The following is a 19437-nucleotide window of genomic DNA, read 5'->3' on the forward strand; positions in this document are numbered from 1 at the left end:
TTTATTGTTTGTAGTTTGCTTGCTGATGGTTATTCTGACAATTGTGAGCTGATACCTCTTTGTGGTTGAATTTGCACGTGCCTCATAATCCGTTGAAATTGAGCTTGAAGGCATGTCCTTTTTATTTTTCAAGCTGTGATTACCCCTTAGTTCTTCAAAGTGTTCTCTTAAAGTATGTGTCACATTTTGAAATGTTTTGGCCATTACCTCCCTCAAGACATTTTGAGGGCAGGTTTCATTTACAGTTCTGCAGTACTTGTTCCTATGAAATGACCATTAGCACAGGCTTTAAAGCTGCTTTTGCAGGTAACTGCCAGAGGGCGGCAGCCTTTCTATGTTCCCCACCCTGGTAACTAGGGAAAAGCCCTTGCGGCCTGTGGTGTTTCTCGGTTATAAATTAGAGTGGAGTGTGCCCGGACAAACCCACACAAGCTGATGTCTCCTTACTTTTGTTGGAGTTTTACATTTAATTTTTATTTTTTATTGGAGTAATTTTCCACTGTGTACGTGGACCACTTCTACTTTGTGCATTCCTCGGTTGATGGACATTTTCATTGCTTCCAAGTGTTGGCTATGGTAAATATTGTTGGAGTGCAGGATTGCCAGCCTGTGACTTTTTCATTCTCATTTTCTCAGGTGATAGGCCCAAAAGTGGGTGTGATTGACTGACTGGTAGCACCGTGTTTCCCTTTTCAAAGCACCTTCTTTGTGTTTTCATTAGTGGCACTTACCAGGTCCCCCTTAGAATCGAGTGTACACATTTCTCCACAATCGCTTCAGCATTTATTGTTTGCAGCATTTATGCTAATGGCCCTACTGGCTGCTGTGAGCTGATAGGGTTTTAAAATTTGTGTTTGCATGTCTTTGAAAATTCGTAAAACTCATCGTTTTTCTCCGCCGTTTTCTTTTCTGTTAAAAAAAGGAAACAATTGGGAGTACAATATTACTCTTGATATTGTCTTCTTGGAAGGTTGCTCGCTTTTGAATTTTTTGGTCGATTTTCCACCTCAGACTTTTTTAGAAAGCAGGTGTCATTTAGTGAACTGCAAGTTTGATGAATATTTAGTGAACTTTAGCTATAGTTTTAAAGCTCCTGTTGTGGGAAGTGGCCTGAAACAGGCAGCATTTCTCTATTCCCAACTCTGGGTACTAGGGCAGCAGAGTCTTTCTGGAAGTCGTGTTCCTAGGTTGTAAATTACATTGGAATATGCATGGAGAAACACCCTTTAGTTTATGTCTCATTATTTCTTCTTGGTTTTAATTTTTTTTTTTAATTGGGGTAAAGCTTAGAATATTGTTTGTCCTAGGTGTACACAATCTGGTTCATTTGTACATTCTATATGTCTATTCAAGTACAGATCCTCTTCCCATGTAAAATGTTACTGAGGGTTCCGCAGACCTCCCTTGCTATATGGTCGGTATTTTTGAGATATGTATATAATATGTGTTTGTATACATATAGTAACACTAATCTTAATTGATCCATTCCCCCCACCTTTCCTTTTAGATGAGCATAGTTTGTTTTCTAAGTCTGTGAGTGTCTTTCTCTGTGGAAATATGTTCCTTTGTGTCAGTTATTAGATAACGCCTATAAGTGATATCATAGAATATAGGTCTTTTGCTTTCCGACTTACCTCATGTTTCATGATTATCTCCAGACTCATTTGTGGCGCCTCAGAGAGCAATGGTTCATTGTTTTCCATGGCTAATATTCTATTGTGTACATGGACCACTTGTTCTTTATCCATTCACCTCTTGTTGGACATTTTGATGCTTCACTGTCTTGGCTATTGTGAATAAGGCTGCACTGCAGCTTTTGCGGCCTGTGTCTTCTCGATTCTTGTCTTCTCAGGTGAGAGGTCCATTGGTGCGCTTGCTGGATTGAATGGTACCTCCCTTTTTACTTTTAAACACAGCTCCTTTCTTTTCTCATTATTGGCTCTTACCCATTTACGTCTCACCAGACGGTAGAGGGTACACAGTTCTCTAAAACCCCTTCAGCATTTATTGTTTGTAGACTTTTTGCTGATGGTCAGTCGACTGGTGTAAGTTGAAACTGTTTGTAGATTAGATTGCATGGGTCTAACACTCCCTGAGGTTGAGCTTTTATCCATTTTCCTTTTTTTTAAAAAGAGCGTGAATAAAACTTAACTCTTCATACTCTCTTCTTGAAACATTTGCCTGTTTTAAATTTTTTGGTCCACTCCTTACTTCAGCACAATTTTTTAGGGCAGGTGACCTTTACAGCCCTGAGTCCTTGGGAATGTTAAGTGACCATTAGCTGTGACTTTAAAGCTGCTTTTGCAGGAAACGGCCACAAGGTGGCAGCATTTCTCCTTTACCAAATTTGGTTACTAGGGAAACAGAGGCTTAATGGAAGTGGTGTTCTAGGTTGTAAATCTGAATGGAATGTGCCAGGAAAAAGCCCTTTAAGTTTATGTCTCATTACTTCTTGTTCATATTTGTAATTTACTTTTTATTTTTTATCCCAGCAAATTTGATTACAATGGTTTTTTTGTTCTAGGTGTGCAAGATGTGGTTCTTTCACACATATACGTTTATCTATTCTTCCTCGCATCCTTTTCCCATGTAGCTTATGACACAATGTTGAGTAGTCTTCTCCTGGTTTTCTGTACGTCTTTGCTGGTTATATATTTCACATGGTTTGTATATCTCTCTTAAGCACAATATGGTAATGTATCCAAACCTCATCCCTTTCTATTTGGTGAAGCATAAGTTTTTTAATGAATCTGTGATTGCCTTTCTCTGTGGAAATATCTTCATTGGTATCAATTTTTAAGTAACTCCTTAAAGTAATACGATAGGATATGTGTCTTTTGCTTTCTCACTTACTACAGGTGGCGTGATTACATCTAGACTCATCTATGGTGCTGCAAATGGCATTGTTTCATTTTTTTCACTAGCGAATATTCCATCTGTACATGGAGGAGTTCTTCTTTGTCCACCCATCTGTTGGTAGACTTTTTGGTTACTTCCATATCTTGGCTATTGTAATACTGTGCAATGCAGATTTGCCTGCCTGTGTCGTTCCAATTCTCTCTTCTTAGATTTTAGGTGGAGGAGTGGGCCTGCTGGATCATACGGTAGCTCAATGTTTACCTTTTTAAGGCACCTCCATTCTGTTCTAGTTCGTGGCCCTTTCCATGTTACGTCCCCCTTGAATTTGAGGGTATGCATTTCTCTACAACACCTTCAGCATTTATTGTTTGTAGTTTTCTTGCTGATGGTTATTCTGACAAGTGTGATCTGATACCTCTTTGTGGCTGAATTCGCACGTGCCTCATAATCCACTGAAATTGAGCTTGCAGACATGTCCTTTTTATTTTTCAAGCTGTGATTACCCCTTAGTTCTTCAAAGTGTTCTCTTAAAGTATGTGTCACATTTTGAAATGTTTTGGCCATTACCTCCCTCCAGACATTTTGAGGGCAGGTTTCATTTACAGTTCTGCCGTACTTGTTCCTATGAAATGACCATTAGCACAGGCTTTAAAGCTGCTTTTGCAGGTAACTGCCAGAGGGCGGCAGACTTTCTATGTCCCCCACCCTGGTAACTAGGGAAAAGCCCTTGCGGCCTGTGGTGTTTCTCGGTTATAAATTAGAGTGGAGTGTGCCCGGACAAACCCACACAAGCTGATGTCTCCTTACTTTTGTTGGAGTTTTACATTTAATTTTTATTTTTTATTGGAGTAATTTTCCACTGTGTACGTGGACCACTTCTACTTTGTGCATTCCTCGGTGGATGGACATTTTCATTGCTTCCAAGTCTTGGCTATGGTAAATATTGTTGGAGTGCAGGATTGCCAGCCTGTGACTTTTTGATTCTCATTTTCTCAGGTGATAGGCCCAGCAGTGGGTGTGATTGATTGACTGGTAGCACAGTGTTTCCCTTTTCAAAGCACCTTCTTTGTGTTTTCATTAGTGGCTCTTACCTCGTCCCCCTTAGAATCCAGGGTACGCATTTCTCCACAATGGCTTCAGCATTTACTGTTTGCAATATTTATGCTAATGGCTCTTCTGGCTGTTGTGAGCTGATAGGTTTTTGTAATTCGGGTTTGCATGTCTTTGAAAATTCGTAAAACTCATCATTTTTCTCCACCGTTTTCTTTTCTGTTAAAAAAAAGGAAACAATTGGGAGTACAATAGAACTCTTGAAATTGTGTTCTTGGAAGGTTGCCCTGTTTTGAAATTTTTGGTCGATTTTCCACCCCAGAATTTGTTTAGAAAGCAGGTGTCTTTTACCGAACTGCAAGTTTGGTGAATATTTAGTGACCTTTAGCAATGGGTTTAAAGCTGCTGTTGTGGGAAGTGGCCTCAAGCAGGCAGCATATCTCCATTCCCATATCTGGGTACTAGGGCAGCAGAGCCTTTCTGGAAGTCGTGTTCCTAGTTTGTAAATTACATTGGAATGTGCATGGAGAAAGCCCCATAAGTTTATGTCTCATTATTTCTTCTTGGTTTTAATTTTTTTTTTAATTGGGGTAAAGCTTAGAATATTGTTTGTCCTAGGTGTACACAATCTGGTTCGTTTGTACATTCTATATGTCTATTCAAGTACAGATCCTCTTCCCATGTAAAACGTTACTGAGGGTTCCGCAGACCTCCTTTGCTATATGGTTGGTCTTTTTGAGATATGTATATAATATGTGTTTGTATACATATAGTAACACTAATCTTAATTGATCCATTCCCCCCACCTTTCCTTTTAGATGAGCATAGTTTGTTTTCTAAGTCTGTGAGTGTCTTTCTCTGTGGAAATATGTTCCTGTGTCCGTTATTAGATAACGCCTATAAGTGATATCATAGAATATAGGTCTTTTGCTTTCCGACTTACCTCATGTTTCGTGATTATCTCCAGACTCATTTGTAGTGCCTCAGAGAGCAGTGGCTCATTGTTTTCCATGGCTATTATTCCATTGTGTACATGGACCACTTCTTCTTTATCCATTCACCTGTTGTTGGACATTTTGATTGCTCCACTGTCTTGGCTATTGTGAATAAGGCTGCACTGCAGCTTTTGCGGCCTGTGTCTTCTCGATTCTTGTCTTCTCAGGTGAGAGATCCAATGGTGCGCCTGCTGTATTGAATGGTACCTGCAGTTTTACTTTTAAACACAGCTCCTTTCTGTTCTCATTATTGGCTGTTACCCCTTAACGTCTCACCAGCAGGTAGAGTGTACACAGTTCTCTAAAACCCCTTCAGCATTTATTGTTTGTAGACTTTCTGCTGATGGTAAGTCAACTGGTTTAAGTTGAAACTTTTTGGAGATTAGATTGCATGGGTCTAACCCTCCCTGAGGTTGAGCTTTTATCCATTTTCCTTTTTTTAAAAGAGCGTGAGTAAAACTTAACTCTTCATACTCTCTTCTTGAAACATTTGCCTGTTTTGAATTTTTTTGTCCATTCCCTCCTTCAGCACAATTTTTTAGGGCAGGTGTCCTTTACAGCCCTGAGTCCTTGGGAATGTTAAGTGACCATTAGCTGTGAGTTTAAAGCTTTTCTTGCAGGAAACGGAAACAAGGTGGCAGCATTTCCCCTTTACCAAATTTGGTTCCTAGGGAAACAGAGCCTTAATGGAAGTGGTGTTCTAGGTTGTAAATTAAAATGGAATGTGCGAGGGAAAAGCCCTTTAAGTTTATGTCTCATTACTTCTTGTTCATATTTGTAATTTACTTTTTATTTTTTATCCCAGCAAATTTGATTACAATGGTTTGTTTGTTCTAGGTGAGCAAGATGTGGTTCTTTCACACATATACATGTATCTATTCTTCCTCGCATCCTTTTCCCATGTAGGTTATGACACAATGTTGAGTAGTCTTCTCCTGGTCTTCCGTACGTCTTTGGTGATTATATATTTCGCATGGTTTGTATATCTCTGTTAACCCCAATACGGTAATGTATCCACTCCTCATCCCTTTCTATTTGGTGAACCATAAGTTTTTTAATGAATCTGTGATTGCCTTTCTCTGTGGAAATATCTTCATTCGTATCAATTTTTAAGTAACTCCTAAAAGTGATATGATAGGATATGTGTCTTTTGCTTTCTCACTTACTACAGGTGGCGTGATTAGGTCTAGACTCATCTATGGTGCTGCAAATGGCATTGTTTCATTTTTTTCACTAGCGAATATTGCATCTGTACATGGAGGAGTTCTTCTTTGTCCACCCATCTGTTGGTGGACTTTTTGGTTACTTCCATATCTTGGCTATTGTAATACTGTGCCATGCAGATTTGCCTGCCTGTGTCTTCCAATTCTCTCTTCTTAGATTATAGGTGGAGGAGTGGGCCTGCTGGATCATATGGTAACTCAATGTTTACCTTTTTAAGGCACCTCCATTCTGTTCTCGTTCGTGGCCCTTTCCAACTTACGTCCCACTTGAAGTTGAGGGTATGCATTTCTCCACAACACCTTCCGCATTTATTGTTTGTAGTTTGCTTGCTGATGGTTATTCTGACAATTGTGAGCTGATACCTCTTTGTGGTTGAATTTGCACGTGCCTCATAATCCGTTGAAATTGAGCTTGAAGGCATGTCCTTTTTATTTTTCAAGCTGTGATTACCCCTTAGTTCTTCAAAGTGTTCTCTTAAAGTATGTGTCACATTTTGAAATGTTTTGGCCATTACCTCCCTCAAGACATTTTGAGGGCAGGTTTCATTTACAGTTCTGCAGTACTTGTTCCTATGAAATGACCATTAGCACAGGCTTTAAAGCTGCTTTTGCAGGTAACTGCCAGAGGGCGGCAGCCTTTCTATGTTCCCCACCCTGGTAACTAGGGAAAAGCCCTTGCGGCCTGTGGTGTTTCTCGGTTATAAATTAGAGTGGAGTGTGCCCGGACAAACCCACACAAGCTGATGTCTCCTTACTTTTGTTGGAGTTTTACATTTAATTTTTATTTTTTATTGGAGTAATTTTCCACTGTGTACGTGGACCACTTCTACTTTGTGCATTCCTCGGTTGATGGACATTTTCATTGCTTCCAAGTGTTGGCTATGGTAAATATTGTTGGAGTGCAGGATTGCCAGCCTGTGACTTTTTCATTCTCATTTTCTCAGGTGATAGGCCCAAAAGTGGGTGTGATTGACTGACTGGTAGCACCGTGTTTCCCTTTTCAAAGCACCTTCTTTGTGTTTTCATTAGTGGCACTTACCAGGTCCCCCTTAGAATCGAGTGTACACATTTCTCCACAATCGCTTCAGCATTTATTGTTTGCAGCATTTATGCTAATGGCCCTACTGGCTGCTGTGAGCTGATAGGGTTTTAAAATTTGTGTTTGCATGTCTTTGAAAATTCGTAAAACTCATCGTTTTTCTCCGCCGTTTTCTTTTCTGTTAAAAAAAGGAAACAATTGGGAGTACAATATTACTCTTGATATTGTCTTCTTGGAAGGTTGCTCGCTTTTGAATTTTTTGGTCGATTTTCCACCTCAGACTTTTTTAGAAAGCAGGTGTCATTTAGTGAACTGCAAGTTTGATGAATATTTAGTGAACTTTAGCTATAGTTTTAAAGCTCCTGTTGTGGGAAGTGGCCTGAAACAGGCAGCATTTCTCTATTCCCAACTCTGGGTACTAGGGCAGCAGAGTCTTTCTGGAAGTCGTGTTCCTAGGTTGTAAATTACATTGGAATATGCATGGAGAAACACCCTTTAGTTTATGTCTCATTATTTCTTCTTGGTTTTAATTTTTTTTTTTAATTGGGGTAAAGCTTAGAATATTGTTTGTCCTAGGTGTACACAATCTGGTTCATTTGTACATTCTATATGTCTATTCAAGTACAGATCCTCTTCCCATGTAAAATGTTACTGAGGGTTCCGCAGACCTCCCTTGCTATATGGTCGGTATTTTTGAGATATGTATATAATATGTGTTTGTATACATATAGTAACACTAATCTTAATTGATCCATTCCCCCCACCTTTCCTTTTAGATGAGCATAGTTTGTTTTCTAAGTCTGTGAGTGTCTTTCTCTGTGGAAATATGTTCCTTTGTGTCAGTTATTAGATAACGCCTATAAGTGATATCATAGAATATAGGTCTTTTGCTTTCCGACTTACCTCATGTTTCATGATTATCTCCAGACTCATTTGTGGCGCCTCAGAGAGCAATGGTTCATTGTTTTCCATGGCTAATATTCTATTGTGTACATGGACCACTTGTTCTTTATCCATTCACCTCTTGTTGGACATTTTGATGCTTCACTGTCTTGGCTATTGTGAATAAGGCTGCACTGCAGCTTTTGCGGCCTGTGTCTTCTCGATTCTTGTCTTCTCAGGTGAGAGGTCCATTGGTGCGCTTGCTGGATTGAATGGTACCTCCCTTTTTACTTTTAAACACAGCTCCTTTCTTTTCTCATTATTGGCTCTTACCCATTTACGTCTCACCAGACGGTAGAGGGTACACAGTTCTCTAAAACCCCTTCAGCATTTATTGTTTGTAGACTTTTTGCTGATGGTCAGTCGACTGGTGTAAGTTGAAACTGTTTGTAGATTAGATTGCATGGGTCTAACACTCCCTGAGGTTGAGCTTTTATCCATTTTCCTTTTTTTTAAAAAGAGCGTGAATAAAACTTAACTCTTCATACTCTCTTCTTGAAACATTTGCCTGTTTTAAATTTTTTGGTCCACTCCTTACTTCAGCACAATTTTTTAGGGCAGGTGACCTTTACAGCCCTGAGTCCTTGGGAATGTTAAGTGACCATTAGCTGTGACTTTAAAGCTGCTTTTGCAGGAAACGGCCACAAGGTGGCAGCATTTCTCCTTTACCAAATTTGGTTACTAGGGAAACAGAGGCTTAATGGAAGTGGTGTTCTAGGTTGTAAATCTGAATGGAATGTGCCAGGAAAAAGCCCTTTAAGTTTATGTCTCATTACTTCTTGTTCATATTTGTAATTTACTTTTTATTTTTTATCCCAGCAAATTTGATTACAATGGTTTTTTTGTTCTAGGTGTGCAAGATGTGGTTCTTTCACACATATACGTTTATCTATTCTTCCTCGCATCCTTTTCCCATGTAGCTTATGACACAATGTTGAGTAGTCTTCTCCTGGTTTTCTGTACGTCTTTGCTGGTTATATATTTCACATGGTTTGTATATCTCTCTTAAGCACAATATGGTAATGTATCCAAACCTCATCCCTTTCTATTTGGTGAAGCATAAGTTTTTTAATGAATCTGTGATTGCCTTTCTCTGTGGAAATATCTTCATTGGTATCAATTTTTAAGTAACTCCTTAAAGTAATACGATAGGATATGTGTCTTTTGCTTTCTCACTTACTACAGGTGGCGTGATTACATCTAGACTCATCTATGGTGCTGCAAATGGCATTGTTTCATTTTTTTCACTAGCGAATATTCCATCTGTACATGGAGGAGTTCTTCTTTGTCCACCCATCTGTTGGTAGACTTTTTGGTTACTTCCATATCTTGGCTATTGTAATACTGTGCAATGCAGATTTGCCTGCCTGTGTCGTTCCAATTCTCTCTTCTTAGATTTTAGGTGGAGGAGTGGGCCTGCTGGATCATACGGTAGCTCAATGTTTACCTTTTTAAGGCACCTCCATTCTGTTCTAGTTCGTGGCCCTTTCCATGTTACGTCCCCCTTGAATTTGAGGGTATGCATTTCTCTACAACACCTTCAGCATTTATTGTTTGTAGTTTTCTTGCTGATGGTTATTCTGACAAGTGTGATCTGATACCTCTTTGTGGCTGAATTCGCACGTGCCTCATAATCCACTGAAATTGAGCTTGCAGACATGTCCTTTTTATTTTTCAAGCTGTGATTACCCCTTAGTTCTTCAAAGTGTTCTCTTAAAGTATGTGTCACATTTTGAAATGTTTTGGCCATTACCTCCCTCCAGACATTTTGAGGGCAGGTTTCATTTACAGTTCTGCCGTACTTGTTCCTATGAAATGACCATTAGCACAGGCTTTAAAGCTGCTTTTGCAGGTAACTGCCAGAGGGCGGCAGACTTTCTATGTCCCCCACCCTGGTAACTAGGGAAAAGCCCTTGCGGCCTGTGGTGTTTCTCGGTTATAAATTAGAGTGGAGTGTGCCCGGACAAACCCACACAAGCTGATGTCTCCTTACTTTTGTTGGAGTTTTACATTTAATTTTTATTTTTTATTGGAGTAATTTTCCACTGTGTACGTGGACCACTTCTACTTTGTGCATTCCTCGGTGGATGGACATTTTCATTGCTTCCAAGTCTTGGCTATGGTAAATATTGTTGGAGTGAAGGATTGCCAGCCTGTGACTTTTTGATTCTCATTTTCTCAGGTGATAGGCCCAGCAGTGGGTGTGATTGATTGACTGGTAGCACAGTGTTTCCCTTTTCAAAGCACCTTCTTTGTGTTTTCATTAGTGGCTCTTACCTCGTCCCCCTTAGAATCCAGGGTACGCATTTCTCCACAATGGCTTCAGCATTTACTGTTTGCAATATTTATGCTAATGGCTCTTCTGGCTGTTGTGAGCTGATAGGTTTTTGTAATTCGGGTTTGCATGTCTTTGAAAATTCGTAAAACTCATCATTTTTCTCCACCGTTTTCTTTTCTGTTAAAAAAAAGGAAACAATTGGGAGTACAATAGAACTCTTGAAATTGTGTTCTTGGAAGGTTGCCCTGTTTTGAAATTTTTGGTCGATTTTCCACCCCAGAATTTGTTTAGAAAGCAGGTGTCTTTTACCGAACTGCAAGTTTGGTGAATATTTAGTGACCTTTAGCAATGGGTTTAAAGCTGCTGTTGTGGGAAGTGGCCTCAAGCAGGCAGCATATCTCCATTCCCATATCTGGGTACTAGGGCAGCAGAGCCTTTCTGGAAGTCGTGTTCCTAGTTTGTAAATTACATTGGAATGTGCATGGAGAAAGCCCCATAAGTTTATGTCTCATTATTTCTTCTTGGTTTTAATTTTTTTTTTAATTGGGGTAAAGCTTAGAATATTGTTTGTCCTAGGTGTACACAATCTGGTTCGTTTGTACATTCTATATGTCTATTCAAGTACAGATCCTCTTCCCATGTAAAACGTTACTGAGGGTTCCGCAGACCTCCTTTGCTATATGGTTGGTCTTTTTGAGATATGTATATAATATGTGTTTGTATACATATAGTAACACTAATCTTAATTGATCCATTCCCCCCACCTTTCCTTTTAGATGAGCATAGTTTGTTTTCTAAGTCTGTGAGTGTCTTTCTCTGTGGAAATATGTTCCTTTGTGTCCGTTATTAGATAACGCCTATAAGTGATATCATAGAATATAGGTCTTTTGCTTTCCGACTTACCTCATGTTTCGTGATTATCTCCAGACTCATTTGTAGTGCCTCAGAGAGCAGTGGCTCATTGTTTTCCATGGCTATTATTCCATTGTGTACATGGACCACTTCTTCTTTATCCATTCACCTGTTGTTGGACATTTTGATTGCTCCACTGTCTTGGCTATTGTGAATAAGGCTGCACTGCAGCTTTTGCGGCCTGTGTCTTCTCGATTCTTGTCTTCTCAGGTGAGAGATCCAATGGTGCGCCTGCTGTATTGAATGGTACCTGCAGTTTTACTTTTAAACACAGCTCCTTTCTGTTCTCATTATTGGCTGTTACCCCTTAACGTCTCACCAGCAGGTAGAGTGTACACAGTTCTCTAAAACCCCTTCAGCATTTATTGTTTGTAGACTTTCTGCTGATGGTAAGTCAACTGGTTTAAGTTGAAACTTTTTGGAGATTAGATTGCATGGGTCTAACCCTCCCTGAGGTTGAGCTTTTATCCATTTTCCTTTTTTTAAAAGAGCGTGAGTAAAACTTAACTCTTCATACTCTCTTCTTGAAACATTTGCCTGTTTTGAATTTTTTTGTCCATTCCCTCCTTCAGCACAATTTTTTAGGGCAGGTGTCCTTTACAGCCCTGAGTCCTTGGGAATGTTAAGTGACCATTAGCTGTGAGTTTAAAGCTTTTCTTGCAGGAAACGGAAACAAGGTGGCAGCATTTCCCCTTTACCAAATTTGGTTCCTAGGGAAACAGAGCCTTAATGGAAGTGGTGTTCTAGGTTGTAAATTAAAATGGAATGTGCGAGGGAAAAGCCCTTTAAGTTTATGTCTCATTACTTCTTGTTCATATTTGTAATTTACTTTTTATTTTTTATCCCAGCAAATTTGATTACAATGGTTTGTTTGTTCTAGGTGAGCAAGATGTGGTTCTTTCACACATATACATGTATCTATTCTTCCTCGCATCCTTTTCCCATGTAGGTTATGACACAATGTTGAGTAGTCTTCTCCTGGTCTTCCGTACGTCTTTGGTGATTATATATTTCGCATGGTTTGTATATCTCTGTTAACCCCAATACGGTAATGTATCCACTCCTCATCCCTTTCTATTTGGTGAACCATAAGTTTTTTAATGAATCTGTGATTGCCTTTCTCTGTGGAAATATCTTCATTGGTATCAATTTTTAAGTAACTCCTAAAAGTGATATGATAGGATATGTGTCTTTTGCTTTCTCACTTACTACAGGTGGCGTGATTAGGTCTAGACTCATCTATGGTGCTGCAAATGGCATTGTTTCATTTTTTTCACTAGCGAATATTGCATCTGTACATGGAGGAGTTCTTCTTTGTCCACCCATCTGTTGGTGGACTTTTTGGTTACTTCCATATCTTGGCTATTGTAATACTGTGCCATGCAGATTTGCCTGCCTGTGTCTTCCAATTCTCTCTTCTTAGATTATAGGTGGAGGAGTGGGCCTGCTGGATCATATGGTAACTCAATGTTTACCTTTTTAAGGCACCTCCATTCTGTTCTCGTTCGTGGCCCTTTCCAACTTACGTCCCACTTGAAGTTGAGGGTATGCATTTCTCCACAACACCTTCCGCATTTATTGTTTGTAGTTTGCTTGCTGATGGTTATTCTGACAATTGTGAGCTGATACCTCTTTGTGGTTGAATTTGCACGTGCCTCATAATCCGTTGAAATTGAGCTTGAAGGCATGTCCTTTTTATTTTTCAAGCTGTGATTACCCCTTAGTTCTTCAAAGTGTTCTCTTAAAGTATGTGTCACATTTTGAAATGTTTTGGCCATTACCTCCCTCAAGACATTTTGAGGGCAGGTTTCATTTACAGTTCTGCAGTACTTGTTCCTATGAAATGACCATTAGCACAGGCTTTAAAGCTGCTTTTGCAGGTAACTGCCAGAGGGCGGCAGCCTTTCTATGTTCCCCACCCTGGTAACTAGGGAAAAGCCCTTGCGGCCTGTGGTGTTTCTCGGTTATAAATTAGAGTGGAGTGTGCCCGGACAAACCCACACAAGCTGATGTCTCCTTACTTTTGTTGGAGTTTTACATTTAATTTTTATTTTTTATTGGAGTAATTTTCCACTGTGTACGTGGACCACTTCTACTTTGTGCATTCCTCGGTTGATGGACATTTTCATTGCTTCCAAGTGTTGGCTATGGTAAATATTGTTGGAGTGCAGGATTGCCAGCCTGTGACTTTTTCATTCTCATTTTCTCAGGTGATAGGCCCAAAAGTGGGTGTGATTGACTGACTGGTAGCACCGTGTTTCCCTTTTCAAAGCACCTTCTTTGTGTTTTCATTAGTGGCACTTACCAGGTCCCCCTTAGAATCGAGTGTACACATTTCTCCACAATCGCTTCAGCATTTATTGTTTGCAGCATTTATGCTAATGGCCCTACTGGCTGCTGTGAGCTGATAGGGTTTTAAAATTTGTGTTTGCATGTCTTTGAAAATTCGTAAAACTCATCGTTTTTCTCCGCCGTTTTCTTTTCTGTTAAAAAAAGGAAACAATTGGGAGTACAATATTACTCTTGATATTGTCTTCTTGGAAGGTTGCTCGCTTTTGAATTTTTTGGTCGATTTTCCACCTCAGACTTTTTTAGAAAGCAGGTGTCATTTAGTGAACTGCAAGTTTGATGAATATTTAGTGAACTTTAGCTATAGTTTTAAAGCTCCTGTTGTGGGAAGTGGCCTGAAACAGGCAGCATTTCTCTATTCCCAACTCTGGGTACTAGGGCAGCAGAGTCTTTCTGGAAGTCGTGTTCCTAGGTTGTAAATTACATTGGAATATGCATGGAGAAACACCCTTTAGTTTATGTCTCATTATTTCTTCTTGGTTTTAATTTTTTTTTTTAATTGGGGTAAAGCTTAGAATATTGTTTGTCCTAGGTGTACACAATCTGGTTCATTTGTACATTCTATATGTCTATTCAAGTACAGATCCTCTTCCCATGTAAAATGTTACTGAGGGTTCCGCAGACCTCCCTTGCTATATGGTCGGTATTTTTGAGATATGTATATAATATGTGTTTGTATACATATAGTAACACTAATCTTAATTGATCCATTCCCCCCACCTTTCCTTTTAGATGAGCATAGTTTGTTTTCTAAGTCTGTGAGTGTCTTTCTCTGTGGAAATATGTTCCTTTGTGTCAGTTATTAGATAACGCCTATAAGTGATATCATAGAATATAGGTCTTTTGCTTTCCGACTTACCTCATGTTTCATGATTATCTCCAGACTCATTTGTGGCGCCTCAGAGAGCAATGGTTCATTGTTTTCCATGGCTAATATTCTATTGTGTACATGGACCACTTGTTCTTTATCCATTCACCTCTTGTTGGACATTTTGATGCTTCACTGTCTTGGCTATTGTGAATAAGGCTGCACTGCAGCTTTTGCGGCCTGTGTCTTCTCGATTCTTGTCTTCTCAGGTGAGAGGTCCATTGGTGCGCTTGCTGGATTGAATGGTACCTCCCTTTTTACTTTTAAACACAGCTCCTTTCTTTTCTCATTATTGGCTCTTACCCATTTACGTCTCACCAGACGGTAGAGGGTACACAGTTCTCTAAAACCCCTTCAGCATTTATTGTTTGTAGACTTTTTGCTGATGGTCAGTCGACTGGTGTAAGTTGAAACTGTTTGTAGATTAGATTGCATGGGTCTAACACTCCCTGAGGTTGAGCTTTTATCCATTTTCCTTTTTTTTAAAAAGAGCGTGAATAAAACTTAACTCTTCATACTCTCTTCTTGAAACATTTGCCTGTTTTAAATTTTTTGGTCCACTCCTTACTTCAGCACAATTTTTTAGGGCAGGTGACCTTTACAGCCCTGAGTCCTTGGGAATGTTAAGTGACCATTAGCTGTGACTTTAAAGCTGCTTTTGCAGGAAACGGCCACAAGGTGGCAGCATTTCTCCTTTACCAAATTTGGTTACTAGGGAAACAGAGGCTTAATGGAAGTGGTGTTCTAGGTTGTAAATCTGAATGGAATGTGCCAGGAAAAAGCCCTTTAAGTTTATGTCTCATTACTTCTTGTTCATATTTGTAATTTACTTTTTATTTTTTATCCCAGCAAATTTGATTACAATGGTTTTTTTGTTCTAGGTGTGCAAGATGTGGTTCTTTCACACATATACGTTTATCTATTCTTCCTCGCATCCTTTTCCCATGTAGCTTATGACACAATGTTGAGTAGTCTTCTCCTGGTTTTCTGTACGTCTTTGCTGGTTATATATTTCACATGGTTTGTATATCTCTCTTAAGCACAATATGGTAATGTATCCAAACCTCATCCCTTTCTATTTGGTGAAGCATAAGTTTTTTAATGAATCTGTGATTGCCTTTCTCTGTGGAAATATCTTCATTGGTATCAATTTTTAAGTAACTCCTTAAAGTAATACGATAGGATATGTGTCTTTTGCTTTCTCACTTACTACAGGTGGCGTGATTACATCTAGACTCATCTATGGTGCTGCAAATGGCATTGTTTCATTTTTTTCACTAGCGAATATTCCATCTGTACATGGAGGAGTTCTTCTTTGTCCACCCATCTGTTGGTAGACTTTTTGGTTACTTCCATATCTTGGCTATTGTAATACTGTGCAATGCAGATTTGCCTGCCTGTGTCGTTCCAATTCTCTCTTCTTAGATTTTAGGTGGAGGAATGGGCCTGCTGGATCATACGGTAGCTCAATGTTTACCTTTTTAAGGCACCTCCATTCTGTTCTAGTTCGTGGCCCTTTCCATGTTACGTCCCCCTTGAATTTGAGGGTATGCATTTCTCTACAACACCTTCAGCATTTATTGTTTGTAGTTTTCTTGCTGATGGTTATTCTGACAAGTGTGATCTGATACCTCTTTGTGGCTGAATTCGCACGTGCCTCATAATCCACTGAAATTGAGCTTGCAGACATGTCCTTTTTATTTTTCAAGCTGTGATTACCCCTTAGTTCTTCAAAGTGTTCTCTTAAAGTATGTGTCACATTTTGAAATGTTTTGGCCATTACCTCCCTCCAGACATTTTGAGGGCAGGTTTCATTTACAGTTCTGCCGTACTTGTTCCTATGAAATGACCATTAGCACAGGCTTTAAAGCTGCTTTTGCAGGTAACTGCCAGAGGGCGGCAGACTTTCTATGTCCCCCACCCTGGTAACTAGGGAAAAGCCCTTGCGGCCTGTGGTGTTTCTCGGTTATAAATTAGAGTGGAGTGTGCCCGGACAAACCCACACAAGCTGATGTCTCCTTACTTTTGTTGGAGTTTTACATTTAATTTTTATTTTTTATTGGAGTAATTTTCCACTGTGTACGTGGACCACTTCTACTTTGTGCATTCCTCGGTTGATGGACATTTTCATTGCTTCCAAGTCTTGGCTATGGTAAATATTGTTGGAGTGAAGGATTGCCAGCCTGTGACTTTTTGATTCTCATTTTCTCAGGTGATAGGCCCAGCAGTGGGTGTGATTGATTGACTGGTAGCACAGTGTTTCCCTTTTCAAAGCACCTTCTTTGTGTTTTCATTAGTGGCTCTTACCTCGTCCCCCTTAGAATCCAGGGTACGCATTTCTCCACAATGGCTTCAGCATTTACTGTTTGCAATATTTATGCTAATGGCTCTTCTGGCTGTTGTGAGCTGATAGGTTTTTGTAATTCGGGTTTGCATGTCTTTGAAAATTCGTAAAACTCATCATTTTTCTCCACCGTTTTCTTTTCTGTTAAAAAAAAGGAAACAATTGGGAGTACAATAGAACTCTTGAAATTGTGTTCTTGGAAGGTTGCCCTGTTTTGAAATTTTTGGTCGATTTTCCACCCCAGAATTTGTTTAGAAAGCAGGTGTCTTTTACCGAACTGCAAGTTTGGTGAATATTTAGTGACCTTTAGCAATGGGTTTAAAGCTGCTGTTGTGGGAAGTGGCCTCAAGCAGGCAGCATATCTCCATTCCCATATCTGGGTACTAGGGCAGCAGAGCCTTTCTGGAAGTCGTGTTCCTAGTTTGTAAATTACATTGGAATGTGCATGGAGAAAGCCCCATAAGTTTATGTCTCATTATTTCTTCTTGGTTTTAATTTTTTTTTTAATTGGGGTAAAGCTTAGAATATTGTTTGTCCTAGGTGTACACAATCTGGTTCGTTTGTACATTCTATATGTCTATTCAAGTACAGATCCTCTTCCCATGTAAAACGTTACTGAGGGTTCCGCAGACCTCCTTTGCTATATGGTTGGTCTTTTTGAGATATGTATATAATATGTGTTTGTATACATATAGTAACACTAATCTTAATTGATCCATTCCCCCCACCTTTCCTTTTAGATGAGCATAGTTTGTTTTCTAAGTCTGTGAGTGTCTTTCTCTGTGGAAATATGTTCCTTTGTGTCCGTTATTAGATAACGCCTATAAGTGATATCATAGAATATAGGTCTTTTGCTTTCCGACTTACCTCATGTTTCGTGATTATCTCCAGACTCATTTGTAGTGCCTCAGAGAGCAGTGGCTCATTGTTTTCCATGGCTATTATTCCATTGTGTACATGGACCACTTCTTCTTTATCCATTCACCTGTTGTTGGACATTTTGATTGCTCCACTGTCTTGGCTATTGTGAATAAGGCTGCACTGCAGCTTTTGCGGCCTGTGTCTTCTCGATTCTTGTCTTCTCAGGTGAGAGATCCAATGGTGCGCCTGCTGTATTGAATGGTACCTGCAGTTTTACTTTTAAACACAGCTCCTTTCTGTTCTCATTATTGGCTGTTACCCCTTAACGTCTCACCAGCAGGTAGAGTGTACACAGTTCTCTAAAACCCCTTCAGCATTTATTGTTTGTAGACTTTCTGCTGATGGTAAGTCAACTGGTTTAAGTTGAAACTTTTTGGAGATTAGATTGCATGGGTCTAACCCTCCCTGAGGTTGAGCTTTTATCCATTTTCCTTTTTTTAAAAGAGCGTGAGTAAAACTTAACTCTTCATACTCTCTTCTTGAAACATTTGCCTGTTTTGAATTTTTTTGTCCATTCCCTCCTTCAGCACAATTTTTTAGGGCAGGTGTCCTTTACAGCCCTGAGTCCTTGGGAATGTTAAGTGACCATTAGCTGTGAGTTTAAAGCTTTTCTTGCAGGAAACGGAAACAAGGTGGCAGCATTTCCCCTTTACCAAATTTGGTTCCTAGGGAAACAGAGCCTTAATGGAAGTGGTGTTCTAGGTTGTAAATTAAAATGGAATGTGCGAGGGAAAAGCCCTTTAAGTTTATGTCTCATTACTTCTTGTTCATATTTGTAATTTACTTTTTATTTTTTATCCCAGCAAATTTGATTACAATGGTTTGTTTGTTCTAGGTGAGCAAGATGTGGTTCTTTCACACATATACATGTATCTATTCTTCCTCGCATCCTTTTCCCATGTAGGTTATGACACAATGTTGAGTAGTCTTCTCCTGGTCTTCCGTACGTCTTTGGTGATTATATATTTCGCATGGTTTGTATATCTCTGTTAACCCCAATACGGTAATGTATCCACTCCTCATCCCTTTCTATTTGGTGAACCATAAGTTTTTTAATGAATCTGTGATTGCCTTTCTCTGTGGAAATATCTTCATTGGTATCAATTTTTAAGTAACTCCTAAAAGTGATATGATAGGATATGTGTCTTTTGCTTTCTCACTTACTACAGGTGGCGTGATTAGGTCTAGACTCATCTATGGTGCTGCAAATGGCATTGTTTCATTTTTTTCACTAGCGAATATTGCATCTGTACATGGAGGAGTTCTTCTTTGTCCACCCATCTGTTGGTGGACTTTTTGGTTACTTCCATATCTTGGCTATTGTAATACTGTGCCATGCAGATTTGCCTGCCTGTGTCTTCCAATTCTCTCTTCTTAGATTATAGGTGGAGGAGTGGGCCTGCTGGATCATATGGTAACTCAATGTTTACCTTTTTAAGGCACCTCCATTCTGTTCTCGTTCGTGGCCCTTTCCAACTTACGTCCCACTTGAAGTTGAGGGTATGCATTTCTCCACAACACCTTCCGCATTTATTGTTAGTAGTTTGCTTGCTGATGGTTATTCTGACAATTGTGAGCTGATACCTCTTTGTGGTTGAATTTGCACGTGCCTCATAATCCGTTGAAATTGAGCTTGAAGGCATGTCCTTTTTATTTT

This window comes from Balaenoptera borealis (genome assembly GCF_965194805.1).
Source record: "Balaenoptera borealis genome assembly, chromosome: 2".
NCBI classification, from domain to species: Eukaryota; Metazoa; Chordata; class Mammalia; order Artiodactyla; family Balaenopteridae; genus Balaenoptera; species Balaenoptera borealis.